At 43.9% G+C, this 16,993-nt stretch overlaps 1 long non-coding RNA gene across 1 annotated transcript in view; it reads left to right on the forward strand.

Moving 5' to 3' along the window:
* The window catches only part of LOC137218250 (uncharacterized), a 168,103-nt gene extending 157,462 nt beyond the window's left edge, over positions 1-10,641 (forward strand). Inside the window, exon 3 of the long non-coding RNA XR_010940574.1 lies at positions 10,561-10,641. This is a non-coding gene — a long non-coding RNA (uncharacterized lncRNA). The remainder of the gene's footprint in view (positions 1-10,560) is intronic.
* Positions 10,642-16,993: the final 6,352 nt, after the last annotated feature.

Consider the following 16,993-nt stretch of genomic DNA (forward strand, 5'->3'; position numbering starts at 1 on the left):
AATATATTCAGGAAAAAACGCATACGCACTTTTTGGCCAAGTGCATCATTGTGGACGTTCTGCCTATTTTCCTAACTTTAAATGCAATTCCAGTCTACCTCCTGAAATCGGTTTCCTGCAATTCTGCCCCGCTTTCAAGTCCTCTTGGCAGCCTTACTTCAGTATATTTTTGGACGATAGCTGTCATTTATAACTCTGCAGGTTTGTGAATTACAGTGCCCCTGAGCTCCTTTCTTCAACTCGCTTTCTTGTGAGCTGGCCGCAACACCGCAGGATGGCTTCAGGCCCTAATCTGGTTCCGGCACGGCACGCTGAGCCTTTGGTTAATTCCTCTTCCTGGTGGGAAATGAGAGTTAAATTTGCCCGTCCAGACACCTCCAGCTAGTCTCTCATTGGTTCTCGCTATTCCTGTTCATCTTCCGCAGAAATTGCAAACTGGGCCAAACAGGAGGTTAAAGGGACTGACTCTCCAAGTCGGGAGAGTGTTAGTAAAGCGTCTGGAATGTTGCACCCGAGTACCAGGGTACGAAAACTGAGACATATTTGAACACGTCTCCCGTTCACATGGTTGATCATACTCTAGGTTCCACATGCATGTTTTAGCTGAAGGAAGAATACCTTAAACCTGAGTAGTTGAAACCCGTGGAATGGGTACCATGCAATATGACTTCAAAGGGTCTTCACTTGCTCACCGAACCTCTCCAATCCTATCACTGCTGCATTTATGCCCCTGTACACATGCTTGATTCTCTTTCGGAGACATAGCAATCCATAGGTTTTAAGATACTTACTAGTCAGGTACATTCTTAGGCGTTTAATATGCGGTGTTGAGTCCATTTCGTTGAGCAAGGAGTAGCTCTTGTCTATTCCATATTTGGCTTAAGGAACTTTATCTGTGCTCATTTCAATCTCTGGTTTTATGCAGCACCCCAACTCACCTTTCCCCTTAAGCAAGCATAAGTTGGTTTTCTAAATTTGAGACCCTGTTCTGTTCTGTAATTCAGTTCCTGTGTAGCCAAGTTTACATTCCGTGTATTAGTGATATCTTATGATGTTTCTTTTTCTGTGTGACTTATTTCAGTTAGAATCATCGTACCTGAATCCACTCATTATGCTGCTACGGGCCTGATGACATAGATTTCATTGCTGAGTGATACTGCATTGTACGTAAGTACCACAAGTTCTTTATCCATTTTTCACTTTCTGTGATGTTGAATTTGTACAGTAAACGATGTTATGGTAAACAGAGGCGTCCCAAACTTTGGGGTGGCTGTGTCTTTTTGATTTTAATTTCCCTAAGCTATAGGACCATAAGTGGAAGTGCCCTAGGCTCTGTTGCTTTGTTTTTTAGATGTTTCAGGAAACACCATACACTTCTCCCGAGTGTCTGTTGGCAATTTACATCCCGCCCATCAGCATAACAAGGCTCCCAGTTCTCCATGGCCTGTCCTGTCTTTCTGGATTTTACACTTTTTTCAGATGGCCCTTTTGACCGGGGGGAAGTGAGACTTCATTGTAGTGCAGATTTGCTTTGCAAGCTTGCTTGGTTGGCCAAAAAGGGCGTATGCGTTTTTTCCTGAATATATTCAGGAAAAACGCATACGCCCTTTTTGGCCAAGTGCATCATTGTGGACGTTCTGCCTCTTTTCCTATGCTTTCAATGCAATTCCAGTCTACCTCCTGAAATCGGTTTCCTGCAATTCTGCCCCGCTTTCAAGTCCTCTTGGCAGCCTTACTTCAGTATATTTTTGGACGATAGTTGTCATTTATAACTCTGCAGGTTTGTGCATTACAGTGCCCCTGAGCTCCTTTCTTCAACTCGCTTTCTTGTGACCTGGCCGCAACACCGCAGGATGGCTTCAGGCCCTAATCTGGTTCTGGCACGGCACGCTGAGCCTTTGGTTAATTCCTCTTCCTGGTGGGAAATGAGAGTTAAATTTGCCCGTCCAGACACCTCCAGCTAGTCTCTCATTCGTTCTCCCTATTCCTGTTCATCTTCCGCAGAAATTGCAAACTGGGCCAAACAGGACGATAAAGGTGCTGACTCTCCAAGTGGGGAGAGTGTTAGTAAAGCGTGTGGAATGTTGCACTCGAGTACCGGGGGAGGAAAACTGAGACATATTTGTACACGTCTCCCGTTCACACGGTTGATCATACTCTGGGTTCCACATGCATGTTTTAGCTGAAGGAAGAATACCTTAAACCTGGAAAGTTGAGACCCGTGGAATGGGTACCATGCAATATGACTTCAAAGGGTCTTCATTTGCTCACTGAACCTCTCCAATCCTATCACTGCTGCGTTTATGCCCCTGTACACATGCTTGATTCTCTTTCGGAGACATAGCAATCCATAGGTTTTAAGATACTTACTAGTCAGGTACATTCCTGGCGTTTAATATGCGGTGTTGAGTGCATTTCGTTGAGCAAGGAGTAGCTCTTGTCTATTCCATATTTGGCTTAAGGAACTTTATCTGTGCTCATTTCAATCTCTGGTTTTATGCAGCACCCCAACTCACCTTTCCCCTTAAGCAAGCATAAGTTGGTTTTCTAAATTTGAGACCCTGTTCTGTTCTGTAATTCAGTTCCTGTGTAGCCAAGTTTACATTCCATGCATTACTGATATCTTATGATGTTTCTTTTTCTGTGTGACTTATTTCAGTTAGAATCATCATACCTGAATCCACTCATTGTGCTGCTAAGGGCCTGATGACATAGATTTCATTGCTGAGTGATATTGCTTTGTAAGTAAATACCACAACTTCTTTATCCATTTTTCACTTTCTGCGATGTTGAACTTGTACTGTAAACGAGGTTCTTGTAAACAGAGGCGTCCCAAACTTTGGGGTGGCTGTGTCTTTTTGATTTTAATTTCCCTAAGCTATAGGACCATAAGTGGAAGTGCCCTAGGCTCTGTTGCTTTGTTTTTTAGATGTTTCAGGAAACACCATACACTTCTCCCGAGTGTCTGTTGGCAATTTACATCCCGCCCATCAGCATAACAAGGCTCCCAGTTCTCCATGGCCTGTCCTGCCTTTCTGGATTTTACACTTTTTTCAGATGGCCCTTTTGACCGGGGGGAAGTGAGACTTCATTGTAGTGCAGATTTCCTTTGCAGGCTTGCTTGGTTGGCCAAAAAGGGCGTATGCGTTTTTTCCTGAATATATTCATGAAAAACGCATACACCCTTTTTGGCCAAGTGCGTCATTGTGGACGTTCTGCCTCTTTTCCTATGCTTGAAATGCAATTCCAGTCTACCTCCTGAAATCGGTTTCCTGCAATTCTGCCCCGCTTTCAAATCCTCTTGGCAGCCTTACTTCAGTATATTTTTGGACGATAGCTGTCATTTATAACTCTGCAGGTTTGTGAATTACAGTGTCCCTGAGCTCCTTTCTTCAACTCGCTTTCTTTTGAGCTGGCCGCAACACCGCAGGATGGCTACAGGCCCTAATCTGGTTCCGGCACGGCACGCTGAGCCTTTGGTTATTTCCTCTTCCTGGTGGGAAATGAGAGTTAAATTTGCCCGTCCAGACACCTCCAGCTAGTCTCTCATTGGTTCTCGCTATTCCTGTTCTTCTTCCGCAGAAATTCCAAACTGGGCCAAACAGGAGGTTAAAGGCGCTGACTCTCCAAGTGGGGAGAGTGTTAGTAAAGCATCTGGAATGTTGCACCCGAGTACCAGGGTACGAAAACTGAGACATATTTGAACACGTCTCCCAATCACATGGTTGATCATACTCTAGGTTCCACATGCATGTTTTAGCTGAAGGAAGAATACCTTAAACCTGGGTAGTTGAAACCCGTGGAATGGGTACCATGCAATATGACTTCAAAGGGTCTTCATTTGCTCACCGAACCTCTCCAATTCTATCACTGCTGCATTTATGCCCCTGTACACATGCTTGATTCTCTTTCGGAGACATAGCAATCCATAGGTTTTAAGATACTTACTAGTCAGGTACATTCTTAGGCGTTTAATATGGGGTGTTGAGTCCATTTCGTTGAGCAAGGAGTAGCTCTTGACTATTCCATATTTGGCTTAAGGAACTTTATCTGTGCTCATTTCAATCTCTGGTTTTATGCAGCACCCCAACTCACCTTTCCCCTTAAGCAAGCATATGTTGGTTTTCTAAATTTGAGACCCTGTTCTGTTCTGTAATTCAGTTCCTGTGTAGCCAAGTTTACATTCCGTGTATTACTGATATCTTATGATGTTTCTTTTTCTGTGTGACTTATTTCAGTTAGAATCACCGTACCTGAATCCACTCATTGTGCTTCTAAGTGCCTGATGACATACATTTCATTGCTGAGTGATATTGTTTGTAAGTAAATACCACAACTTCTTTATCCATTTTTCACTTTGTGCGATGTTGAACTTGTACTGTAAATGAGGTTCTTGTAAACAGAGGCGTCCCAACCTTTGGGGTGGCTGTGTCTTTTTGATTTTAATTTCCCTAAGCTATAGGACCATAAGTGGAAGTGCCCTAGGCTCTGTTGCTTTGTTTTTTAGATGTTTCAGGAAACACCATACACTTCTCCCGAGTGTCTGTTGGCAATTTACATCCCGTCCATCAGCATAACAAGGCTCCCAGTTCTCCATGGCCTGTCCTGCCTTTCTGGATTTTACACTTTTTTCAGATGGCCCTTTTGACCGGGGGGAAGTGAGACTTCATTTTAGTGTAGATTTCCTTTGCAAGCTTGCTTGGTTGGCCAAAAAGGGCGTATGCGTTTTTTCGTGAATATATTCAGGAAAAAACGCATACGCCCTTTTTGGCCAAGTGCATCATTGTGGACGTTCTGACTCTTTTCCTATGCTTTCAATGCAATTCCAGTCTACCTCCTGAAATCGGTTTCCTGCAATGCTGTCCCGCTTTCAAGTCCTCTTGGCAGCCTTACTTCAGTATATTTTTGGACGATAGCTGTCATTTATAACTCTGCAGGTTTGTGAATTACAGTGCCCCTGATCTCCTTTCTTCAACTCGCTTTCTTTTGAGCTGGCCGCAACACCGCAGGATGGCTTCAGGCCCTAATCTGGTTGCGGCACGGCACGCAGAGCCTTTGGTAATTTCCTCTTCCTGGTGGGAAATGAGAGTTAAATTTGCCCGTCCAGACAACTCCAGCTAGTCTCTCATTGGTTCTCGCTATTCCTGTTCATCTTCCGCAGAAATTGCAAACTGGGCCAAACAGGAGGTTAAAGGCGCTGACTCTCCAAGTGGGGAGAGTGTTAGTAAAGCATCTGGAATGTTGCACCCGAGTACCAGGGTACGAAAACTGAGACATATTTGAACACGTCTCCCGTTCACACGGTTGATCATACTCTGGGTTCCACATGCATGTTTTAGCTGAAGGAAGAATACCTTAAACCTGGAGAGTTGAGACCCGTGTAATGGATACCATGCAATATGACTTCAAAGGGTCTTCATTTGCTCACCGAACCTCTCCAATCCTATCACTGCTGCGTTTATGCCCCTGTACACATGCTTGATTCTCTTTCGGAGACATAGCAATCCATAGGTTTTAAGATACTTACTAGTCAGGTACATTCTTAGGCGTTTAATATGCGGTGTTGAGTCCATTTTGTTGAGCAAGGAGTAGCTCTTGTCTATTCCATATTTGGCTTAAGGAACTTTATCTGTGCTCATTTCAATCTCTGGTTTTATGCAGCACCCAACTCACCTTTCCCCTTAAGCAAGCATAAGTTGGTTTTCTAAATTTGAGACCCTGTTCTGTTCTGTAATTCAGTTCCTGTGTAGCCAAGTTTACATTCCGTGTATTAGTGATATCTTATGATGTTTCTTTTTCTGTGTGACTTATTTCAGTTAGAATCATCATACCTGAATCCACTCATTGTGCTGCTAAGGGCCTGATGAGATAGATTTCATTGCTGAGTGATATTGCTTTGTAAGTAAATACCACAACTTTTTTATCCATTTTTCACTTTCTGCGATGTTGAACTTGTACTGTAAACGAGGTTCTTGTAACCAGAGGCGTCCCAAACTTTGGGGTGGCTGTGTCTTTTTGAATTTAATTTCCCTAAGCTATAGGACCATAAGTGGAAGTGCCCTAGGCTCTGTTGCTTTGTTTTTTAGATGTTTCAGGAAACACCATACACTTGTCCCGAGTGTCTGTTGGCAATTTACATGCCGCCCATCAGCATAACAAGGCTCCCAGTTCTCCATGGCCTGTCCTGCCTTTCTGGATTTTACACTTTTTTCAGATGGCCCTTTTGACCGGGGGGAAGTGAGACTTCATTGTAGTGCAGATTTCCTTTGCAAGCTTGCTTGGTTGGCCAAAAAGGGCGTATGCGTTTTTTCCTGAATATATTCAGGAAAAAACGCATATGCCCTTTTTGGCCAAGTGCATCATTGTGGACGTTCTGCCTCTTTTCCTATGCTTTCAATGCAATTCCAGTCTACCTCCTGAAATCGGTTTCCTGCAATTCTGCCCCGCTTTCAAGTCCTCTTGGCAGCCTTACTTCAGTATATTTTTGGACGATAGCTGTCATTTATAACTCTGCAGGTTTGTGAGTTACCGTGCCCCTGAGCTCCTTTCTTCAACTCGCTTTCTTGTGAGCTGGCCGCAACACCGCAGGATGGCTTCAGGCCCTAATCTGGTTCCGGCACGGCACGCTGAGCCTTTGGTTATTTCCTCTTCCTGGTGTGAAATGAGAGTTAAATTTGCCCGTCCAGACACCTCCAGCTAGTCTCTCATTGGTTCTCCCTATTCCTGTTCATCTTCCGCAGAAATTGCAAACTGGGCCAAACAGGAGGTTAAAGGCGCTGACTCTCCAAGTGGGGAGAGTGTTAGTAAAGCGTGTGGAATGTTGCACCCGAGTACCAGGGGAGGAAAACTGAGACATATTTGAACACGTCTCCCGTTCACACGGTTGATCATACTCTGGGTTCCACATGGATGTTTTAGCTGAAGGAAGAATACCTTAAACCTGGAGAGTTGAGACCCGTGGAATGGGTACCATGCAATATGACTTCAAAGGGTCTTCATTTGCTCACCAAACTTCTCCAATCCTATCACTGCTGCGTTTATGCCCCTGTACACATGCTTGATTCTCTTTTGGAGACATAGCAATCCATAGGTTTTAAGATACTTACTAGTCAGGTACATTCTTAGGAGTTTAATATGGGGTGTTGAGTCCATTTCGTTGAGCAAGGAGTAGCTCTTGTCTATTCCATATTTGGCTTAAGGAACTTTATCTGTGCCCATTTCAATCTCTGGTTTTTTGCAGCACCCCAACTCACCTTTCCCCTTAAGCAAGCATAAGTTGGTTTTCTAAATTTGAGACCCTTTTCTGTTTTGGAATTCAGTTCCTGTGTAGCCAATTTTACATTCCGTGTATTAGTGATATCTTATGATGTTTCTTTTTCTGTGTGACTTATTTCAGTTAGAATCATCATACCTGAATCCACTCATTGTGCTGCTAAGGGCCTGATGACATAGATTTCATTGCTGAGTGATATTGCTTTATAAGTAAATACCACAACCTCTTTATCCATTTTTCACTTTCTGCGCTGTTGAACTTGTACTGTAAACGAGGTTCTTGTAAACAGAGGCGTCCCAAACTTTGGGGTGGCTGTGTCTTTTTGATTTTAATTTCCCTAAGCTATAGGACCATAAGTGGAATTGCCCTAGGCTCTGTTGCTTTGTTTTTTAGATGTTTCAGGAAACACCATACACTTCTCCCGAGTGTCTGTTGGCAATTTACATCCCGCCCATCAGCATAACAAGGCTCCTAGTTCTCCATGGCCTGTCCTGCCTTTCTGGATTTTACACTTTTTTCAGATGGCCCTTTTGACCGGGGGGAAGTGAGACTTCATTGTAGTGCAGATTTCCTTTGCAAGCTTGCTTGGTTGGCCAAAAAGCGCGTATGCGTTTTTTCCTGAATATATTCAGGAAAAAATGCATACGCCCTTTTTGGCCAAGTGCATCATTGTGGACGTTCTGCCTCTTTTCCTATGCTTTCAATGCAATTCCAGTCTACCTCCTGAAATCGGTTTCCTGCAATTCTGCCCCGCTTTCAAGTCCTCTTGGCAGCCTTACTTCAGTATATTTTTGGACGATAGCTGTCATTTATAACTCTGCAGGTTTGTGAATTACAGTGCCCCTGAGCTCCTTTCTTCAACTCGCTTTCTTGTGAGCTGGCCGCAACACCGCAGGATGGCTTCAGGCCCTAATCTGGTTCCGGCACGGCACGCTGAGCTTTTGGTTATTTCCTCTTCCTGGTGGGAAATGAGAGTTAAATTTGCCCGTCCAGACACCTCCAGCTAGTCTCTCATTGGTTCTCCCTATTCCTGTTCATCTTCCGCAGAAATTGCAAACTGGGCCAAACAGGAGGTTAAAGGCGCTGACTCTCCAAGTGGGGAGAGTGTTAGTAAAGCGTCTGGAATGTTGCACCCGAGTACCAGGGGAGGAAAACTGAGACATATTTGAACACGTCTCCCGTTCACACGGTTGATCATACTCTGGGTTCCACATGCATGTTTTAGCTGAAGGAATAATACCTTAAACCTGGAGAGTTGAGACCCGTGGAATGGGTACCATGCAATATGACTTCAAAGGGTCTTCATTTGCTCACCGAACCTCTCCAATCCTATCACTGCTGCGTTTATGCCCCTGTTCACATGCTTGATTCTCTTTTGGAGACTTAGCAATCCATAGGTTTTAAGATACTTACTAGTCAGGTACATTCTTAGGCGTTTAATATGGGGTGTTGAGTCCATTTCGTTGAGCAAGGAGTAGCTCTTGTCTATTCCATATTTGGCTTAAGGAACTTTATCTGTGCTCATTTCAATCTCTGGTTTTATGCAGCACCCCAACTCACCTTTCCCCTTAAGCAAGCATAAGTTGGTTTTCTAAATTTGAGACCCTGTTCTGTTTTGGAATTCAGTTCCTGTGTAGCCAAGTTTACATTCCGTGTATTAGTGATATCTTATGATGTTTCTTTTTCTGTGTGACTTATTTCAGTTAGAATCATCGTACCTGAATCCACTCATTATGCTGCTACGGGCCTGATGACATAGATTTCATTGCTGAGTGATACTGCCTTGTATGTAAGTACCACAAGTTCTTTATCCATTTTTCACTTTCTGTGATGTTGAACTTGTACTGTAAACGAGGTTGTTGTAAACAGAGGCGTCCCAAACTTTGGGGTGGCTGTGTCTTTTTGATTTTAATTTCCCTAAGCTATAGGACCATAAGTGGAAGTGCCCTAGGCTCTGTTGCTTTGTTTTTTAGATGTTTCAGGAAACACCATACACTTCTCCCGAGTGTCTGTTGGCAATTTACATCCCGCCCATCAGCATAACAAGGCTCCCAGTTCTCCATGGCCTGTCCTGCCTTTCTGGATTTTACACTTTTTTCAGATGGCCCTTTTGACCGGGGGGAAGTGAGACTTCATTGTAGTGCAGATTTCCTTTGCAAGCTTGCTTGGTTGGCCAAAAAGCGCGTATGCGTTTTTTCCTGAATATATTCAGGAAAAAATGCATACGCCCTTTTTGGCCAAGTGCATCATTGTGGACGTTCTGCCTCTTTTCCTATGCTTTCAATGCAATTCCAGTCTACCTCCTGAAATCGGTTTCCTGCAATTCTGCCCCGCTTTCAAGTCCTCTTGGCAGCCTTACTTCAGTATATTTTTGGACGATAGCTGTCATTTATAACTCTGCAGGTTTGTGAATTACAGTGCCCCTGAGCTCCTTTCTTCAACTCGCTTTCTTGTGAGCTGGCCGCAACACCGCAGGATGGCTTCAGGCCCTAATGTGGTTCCGGCACGGCACACAGAGCCTTTGGTTAATTCCTCTTCCTGGTGGGAAATGAGAGTTAAATTTGCCCGTCCAGACACCTCCAGCTAGTCTCTCATTGGTTCTCCCTATTCCTGTTCATCTTCCGCAGAAATTGCAAACTGGGCCAAACAGGAGGTTAAAGGCGCTGACTCTCCAAGTGAGGAGAGTGTTAGTAAAGCGTGTGGAATGTTGCACTCGAGTACCAGGGGAGGAAAACTGAGACATATTTGTACATGTCTCCCGTTCACACGGTTGATCATACTCTGGGTTCCACATGCATGTTTTAGCTGAAGGAAGAATACCTTAAACCTGGATAGTTGAGACCCGTGGAATGGGTACCATGAAATATGACTTCAAAGGGTCTTCATTTGCTCACCGAACCTCTCCAATCCTATCACTGCTGCGTTTATGCCCCTGTACACATGCTTGATTCTCTTTCGGAGACATAGCAATCCATAGGTTTTAAGATACTTACTAGTCAGGTACATTCTTAGGCGTTTAATATGCGGTGTTGAGTCCATTTCGTTGAGCAAGGAGTAGCTCTTGTCTATTCCATATTTGGCTTAAGGAACTTTATCTGTGCTCATTTCAATCTCTGGTTTTATGCAGCACCCCAACTCACCTTTCCCCTTAAGCAAGCATAAGTTGGTTTTCTAAATTTGAGACCCTGTTCTGTTCTGTAATTCAGTTCCTGTGTAGCCAAGTTTACATTCCGTGTATTACTGATACCTTATGATGTTTCTTTTTCTGTGTGACTTATTTCATTTAGAATCATCATACCTGAATCCACTCATTGTGCTGCTAAGGGCCTGATGACATAGATTTCATTGCTGAGTGATATTGCTTTATAAGTAAATACCACAACCTCTTTATCCATTTTTCACTTTCTGCGCTGTTGAACTTGTACTGTAAACCAGGTTCTTGTAAACAGAGCCGTCCCAAACTTTGGGGTGGCTGTGTCTTTTTGATTTTAATTTCCCTAAGCTATAGGACCATAAGTGGAATTGCCCTAGGCTCTGTTGCTTTGTTTTTTAGATGTTTCAGGAAACACCATACACTTCTCCCGAGTGTCTGTTGGCAATTTACATCCCGCCCATCAGCATAACAAGGCTCCTAGTTCTCCATGGCCTGTCCTGCCTTTCTGGATTTTACACTTTTTTCAGATGGCCCTTTTGACCGGGGGGAAGTGAGACTTCATTGTAGTGCAGATTTCCTTTGCAAGCTTGCTTGGTTGGCCAAAAAGCGCGTATGCGTTTTTTCCTGAATATATTCAGGAAAAAATGCATACGCCCTTTTTGGCCAAGTGCATCATTGTGGACGTTCTGCCTCTTTTCCTATGCTTTCAATGCAATTCCAGTCTACCTCCTGAAATCGGTTTCCTGCAATTCTGCCCCGCTTTCAAGTCCTCTTGGCAGCCTTACTTCAGTATATTTTTGGACGATAGCTGTCATTTATAACTCTGCAGGTTTGTGAATTACAGTGCCCCTGAGCTCCTTTCTTCAACTCGCTTTCTTTTGAGCTGGCCGCAACACCGCAGGATGGCTTCAGGCCCTAATCTGGTTCCGGCACGGCACGCTGAGCCTTTGGTTATTTCCTCTTCCTGGTGGGAAATGAGAGTTAAATTTGCCCGTCCAGACACCTCCAGCTAGTCTCTCATTGGTTCTCCCTATTCCTGTTCATCTTCCGCAGAAATTGCAAACTGGGCCAAACAGGAGGTTAAAGGCACTGACTCCCCAAGTGGGGAGAGTGTTAGTAAAGCGTCTGGAATGTTGCACCCGAGTACCAGGGGAGGAAAACTGAGACATATTTGAACACGTCTCCTGTTCACACGGTTGATCATACTCTGGGTTCCACATGCATGTTTTAGCTGAAGGAATAATACCTTAAACCTGGGTAGTTGAAACCCGTGGAATGGGTACCATGCAATATGACTTCAAAGGGTCTTCATTTGCTCACCGAACCTCTCCAATCCTATCACTGCTGCGTTTATGCCCCTGTACACACGCTTGATTCTCTTTTGGAGACATAGCAATCCATAGGTTTTAAGATACTTACTAGTCAGGTACATTCTTAGGCGTTTAATATGCGGTGTTGAGTCCATTTCGTTGAGCAAGGAGTAGCTCTTGTCTATTCCATATTTGGCTTAAGGAACTTTATCTGTGCCCATTTCAATCTCTGGTTTTATGCAGCACCCCAACTCACCTTTCCCCTTAAGCAAGCATAAGTTGGTTTTCTAAATTTGAGACCCTGTTCTGTTTTGGAATTCAGTTCCTCTGTAGCCAAGTTTACATTCCGTGTATTAGTGATATCTTATGATGTTTCTTTTTCTGTGTGACTTATTTCAGTTAGAATCATCGTACCTGAATCCACTCATTATGCTGCTACGGGCCTGATGACATAGATTTCATTGCTGAGTGATACTGTATTGTACGTAAGTACCACAAGTTCTTTATCCATTTTTCACTTTCTGTGATATTGAACTTGTACGGTAAACGAGGTTCCTGTAAACAGAGGCGTCCCAAACTTTGGGGTGGCTGTGTCTTTTTGATTTTAATTTCCCTAATCTATAGGACCATAAGTGGAAGTGCCCTAGGCTCTGTTGCTTTGTTTTTTAGATGTTTCAGGAAACACCATACACTTCTCCCGAGTGTCTGTTGGCAATTTACATCCCGCCCATCAGCATAACAAGGCTCCCAGTTCTCCATGGCCTGTCCTGCCTTTCTGGATTTCACACTTTTTTCAGATGGCCCTTTTGACTGGGGGGAACTGAGACTTCATTGTAGTGCAGATTTCCTTTGCAAGCTTGCTTGGTTGGCCAAAAAGGGCGTATGCGTTTTTTCCTGAATATATTCAGGAAAAAACGCATACGCCCTTTTTGGCCAAGTGCATCATTGTGGACGTTCTGCCTCTTTTCCTATGCTTTCAATGCAATTCCAGTCTACCTCCTGAAATCGGTTTCCTGCAATTCTGCCCCGCTTTCAAGTCCTCTTGGCAGCCTTACTTCAGTATATTTTGGACGATAACTGTCATTTATAACTCTGCAGGTTTGTGAATTACAGTGCCCCTGAGCTCCTTTCTTCAACTCGCTTTCTTTTGAGCTGGCCGCAACATCACAGGATGGCTTCAGGCCCTAATCTGGTTCCGGCACGGCACGCTGAGCTTTTGGTTATTTCCTCTTCCTGGTGGGAAATGAGAGTTAAATTTGCCCGTCCAGACACCTCCAGCTAGTCTCTCATTGGTTCTCCCTATTCCTGTTCATCTTCCGCAGAAATTGCAAACTGGGCCAAACAGGAGGTTAAAGGCGCTGACTCTCCAAGTGGGGAGAGTGTTATTAAAGCGTCTGGAATGTTGCACCCGAGTACCAGGGGAGGAAAACTGAGACATATTTGAACACGTCTCCCGTTCACACGGTTGATCATACTCTGGGTTCCACATGCATGTTTTAGCTGAAGGAAGAATACCTTAAACCTGGAGAGTTGAGACCCGTGGAATGGGTACCATGCAATATGACTTCAAAGGGTCTTCATTTGCTCACCGAACCTCTCCAATCCTATCACTGCTGCGTTTATGCCCCTGTACACACGCTTGATTCTCTTTTGGAGACATAGCAATCCATAGGTTTTAAGATACTTACTAGTCAGGTACATTCTTAGGCGTTTAATATGCGGTGTTGAGTCCATTTCGTTGAGCAAGGAGTAGCTCTTGTCTATTCCATATTTGGCTTAAGGAACTTTATCTGTGCTCATTTCAATCTCTGGTTTTATGCAGCACCCCAACTCACCTTTCCCCTTAAGCAAGCATAAGTTGGTTTTCTAAATTTGAGACCCTGTTCTGTTTTGGAATTCAGTTCCTCTGTAGCCAAGTTTACATTCCGTGTATTAGTGATATCTTATGATGTTTCTTTTTCTGTGTGACTTATTTCAGTTAGAATCATCGTACCTGAATCCACTCATTATGCTGCTACGGGCCTGATGACATAGATTTCATTGCTGAGTGATACTGTATTGTACGTAAGTACCACAAGTTCTTTATCCATTTTTCACTTTCTGTGATATTGAACTTGTACGGTAAACGAGGTTCCTGTAAACAGAGGCGTCCCAAACTTTGGGGTGGCTGTGTCTTTTTGATTTTAATTTCCCTAAGCTATAGGACCATAAGTGGAAGTGCCCTAGGCTCTGTTGCTTTGTTTTTTAGATGTTTCAGGAAACACCATACACTTCTCCCGAGTGTCTGTTGGCAATTTACATCCCGCCCATCAGCATAACAAGGCTCCCAGTTCTCCATGGCCTGTCCTGCCTTTCTGGATTTCACACTTTTTTCACATGGCCCTTTTGACTGGGGGGAACTGAGACTTCATTGTAGTGCAGATTTCCTTTGCAAGCTTGCTTGGTTGGCCAAAAAGGGCGTATGCGTTTTTTCCTGAATATATTCAGGAAAAAACGCATACGCCCTTTTTGGCCAAGTGCATCATTGTGGACGTTCTGCCTCTTTTCCTATGCTTTCAATGCAATTCCAGTCTACCTCCTGAAATCGGTTTCCTGCAATTCTGCCCCGCTTTCAAGTCCTCTTGGCAGCCTTACTTCAGTATATTTTGGACGATAACTGTCATTTATAACTCTGCAGGTTTGTGAATTACAGTGCCCCTGAGCTCCTTTCTTCAACTCGCTTTCTTTTGAGCTGGCCGCAACATCACAGGATGGCTTCAGGCCCTAATCTGGTTCCGGCACGGCACGCTGAGCTTTTGGTTATTTCCTCTTCCTGGTGGGAAATGAGAGTTAAATTTGCCCGTCCAGACACCTCCAGCTAGTCTCTCATTGGTTCTCCCTATTCCTGTTCATCTTCCGCAGAAATTGCAAACTGGGCCAAACAGGAGGTTAAAGGCGCTGACTCTCCAAGTGGGGAGAGTGTTATTAAAGCGTCTGGAATGTTGCACCCGAGTACCAGGGGAGGAAAACTGAGACATATTTGAACACGTCTCCCGTTCACACGGTTGATCATACTCTGGGTTCCACATGCATGTTTTAGCTGAAGGAAGAATACCTTAAACCTGGAGAGTTGAGACCCGTGGAATGGGTACCATGCAATATGACTTCAAAGGGTCTTCATTTGCTCACCGAACCTCTCCAATCCTATCACTGCTGCGTTTATGCCCCTGTACACACGCTTGATTCTCTTTTGGAGACATAGCAATCCATAGGTTTTAAGATACTTACTAGTCAGGTACATTCTTAGGCGTTTAATATGCGGTGTTGAGTCCATTTCGTTGAGCAAGGAGTAGCTCTTGTCTATTCCATATTTGGCTTAAGGAACTTTATCTGTGCTCATTTCAATCTCTGGTTTTATGCAGCACCCCAACTCACCTTTCCCCTTAAGCAAGCATAAGTTGGTTTTCTAAATTTGAGACCCTGTTCTGTTTTGGAATTCAGTTCCTGTGTAGCCAAGTTTACATTCCGTGTATTACTGATATCTTATGATGTTTCTTTTTCTGTGTGACTTATTTCAGTTAGAATCATCATACCTGAATCCACTCATTGTGCTGCTAAGGGCCTGATGACATAGATTTCATTGCTGAGTGATATTGCTTTGTAAGTAAATACCACAACTTCTTTATCCATTTTTCACTTTCTGCGATGTTGAACTTGTACTGTAAACGAGGTTCTTGTAAACAGAGCCGTTCCAACCTTTGGGGTGGCTGTGTCTTTTTGATTTTAATTTCCCTAAGCTATAGGACCATAAGTGGAAGTGCCCTAGGCTCTGTTGCTTTGTTTTTTAGATGTTTCAGGAAACACCGTACACTTCTCCCCAGTGTCTGTTGGCAATTTACATCCCGCCCATCAGCATAACAAGGCTCCCAGTTCTCCATGGCCTGTCCTGCCTTTCTGGATTTTACACTTTTTTCAGATGGCCCTTTGGACCGGGGGGAAGTGAGACTTCATTGTAGTGCAGATTTCCTTTGCAAGCTTCCTTGGTTGGCCAAAAAGGGCGTATGCGTTTTTTCCTGAATATATTCAGGAAAAAACGCATACGCTCTTTTTGGCCAAGTTCATCATTGTGGACGTTCTGCCTCTTTTCCTATGCTTTCAATGCAATTCCAGTCTACCTCCTGAAATCGGTTTCCTGCAATGCTGCCCCGCTTTCAAGTCCTCTTGGCAGCCTTACTTCAGTATATTTTTGGACGATAGCTGTCATTTATAACTCTGCAGGTTTGTGAATTACAGTGCCCCTGATCTCCTTTCTTCAACTCGCTTTCTTTTGAGCTGGCCGCAACACCGCAGGATGGCTTCAGGCCCTAATTTGGTTGCGGCACGGCACGCAGAGCCTTTGGTTATTTCCTCTTCCTGGTGGCAAATGAGAGTTAAATTTGCCCGTCCAGACAACTCCAGCTAGTCTCTCATTGGTTCTCCCTATTCCTGTTCATCTTCCGCAGAAATTGCAAACTGGGCCAAACAGGAGGTTAAAGGCGCTGACTGTCCAAGTGGGGAGAGTGTTAGTAAAGCGTCTGGAATGTTGCACCCGAGTACCAGGGGAGGAAAACTGAGACATATTTGAACACGTATCCCGATCACATGGTTGATCATGCTCTAGGTTCCACATGCATATTTTAGCTGAAGGAAGAATACCTTAAACCTCGGTAGTTGAAACCCGTGGAATGGGTACCATGCAATATGACTTCAAACTGTCTTCATTTGCTCACCGAACCTCTCCAATCCTATCACTGCTGCGTTTATGCCCCTGTACACATGCTTGATTCTCTTTCGGAGACATAGCAATCCATAGGTTTTACGATCCTTACTAGTCAGGTACATTCTCAGGCGTTTAATATGCGGTGTTGAGTCCATTTCGTTGAGCAAGGAGTAGCTCTTGTCTATTCCATATTTGGCTTAAGGAACTTTATCTGTGCTCATTTCAATCTCTGGTTTTATGCAGCACCCCAACTCACCTTTCCCCTTAAGCAAGCATAAGTTGGTTTTCTAAATTTGAGACCCTGTTCTGTTTTGGAATTCAGTTCCTGTGTAGCCAAGTTTACATTCCGTGTATTAGTGATATCTTATGATGTTTCTTTTTCTGTGTGACTTATTTCAGTTAGAATCATCGTACCTGAATCCACTCATTATGCTGCTACGGGCCTGATGACATAGATTTCATTGCTGAGTGATACTGCATTGTACGTAAGTACCACAAGTTCTTTATCCATTTTTCAC

Source organism: Pseudorca crassidens, unplaced genomic scaffold (assembly GCF_039906515.1).
Source record: "Pseudorca crassidens isolate mPseCra1 unplaced genomic scaffold, mPseCra1.hap1 Scaffold_69, whole genome shotgun sequence".
Taxonomy (NCBI): Eukaryota; Metazoa; Chordata; class Mammalia; order Artiodactyla; family Delphinidae; genus Pseudorca; species Pseudorca crassidens.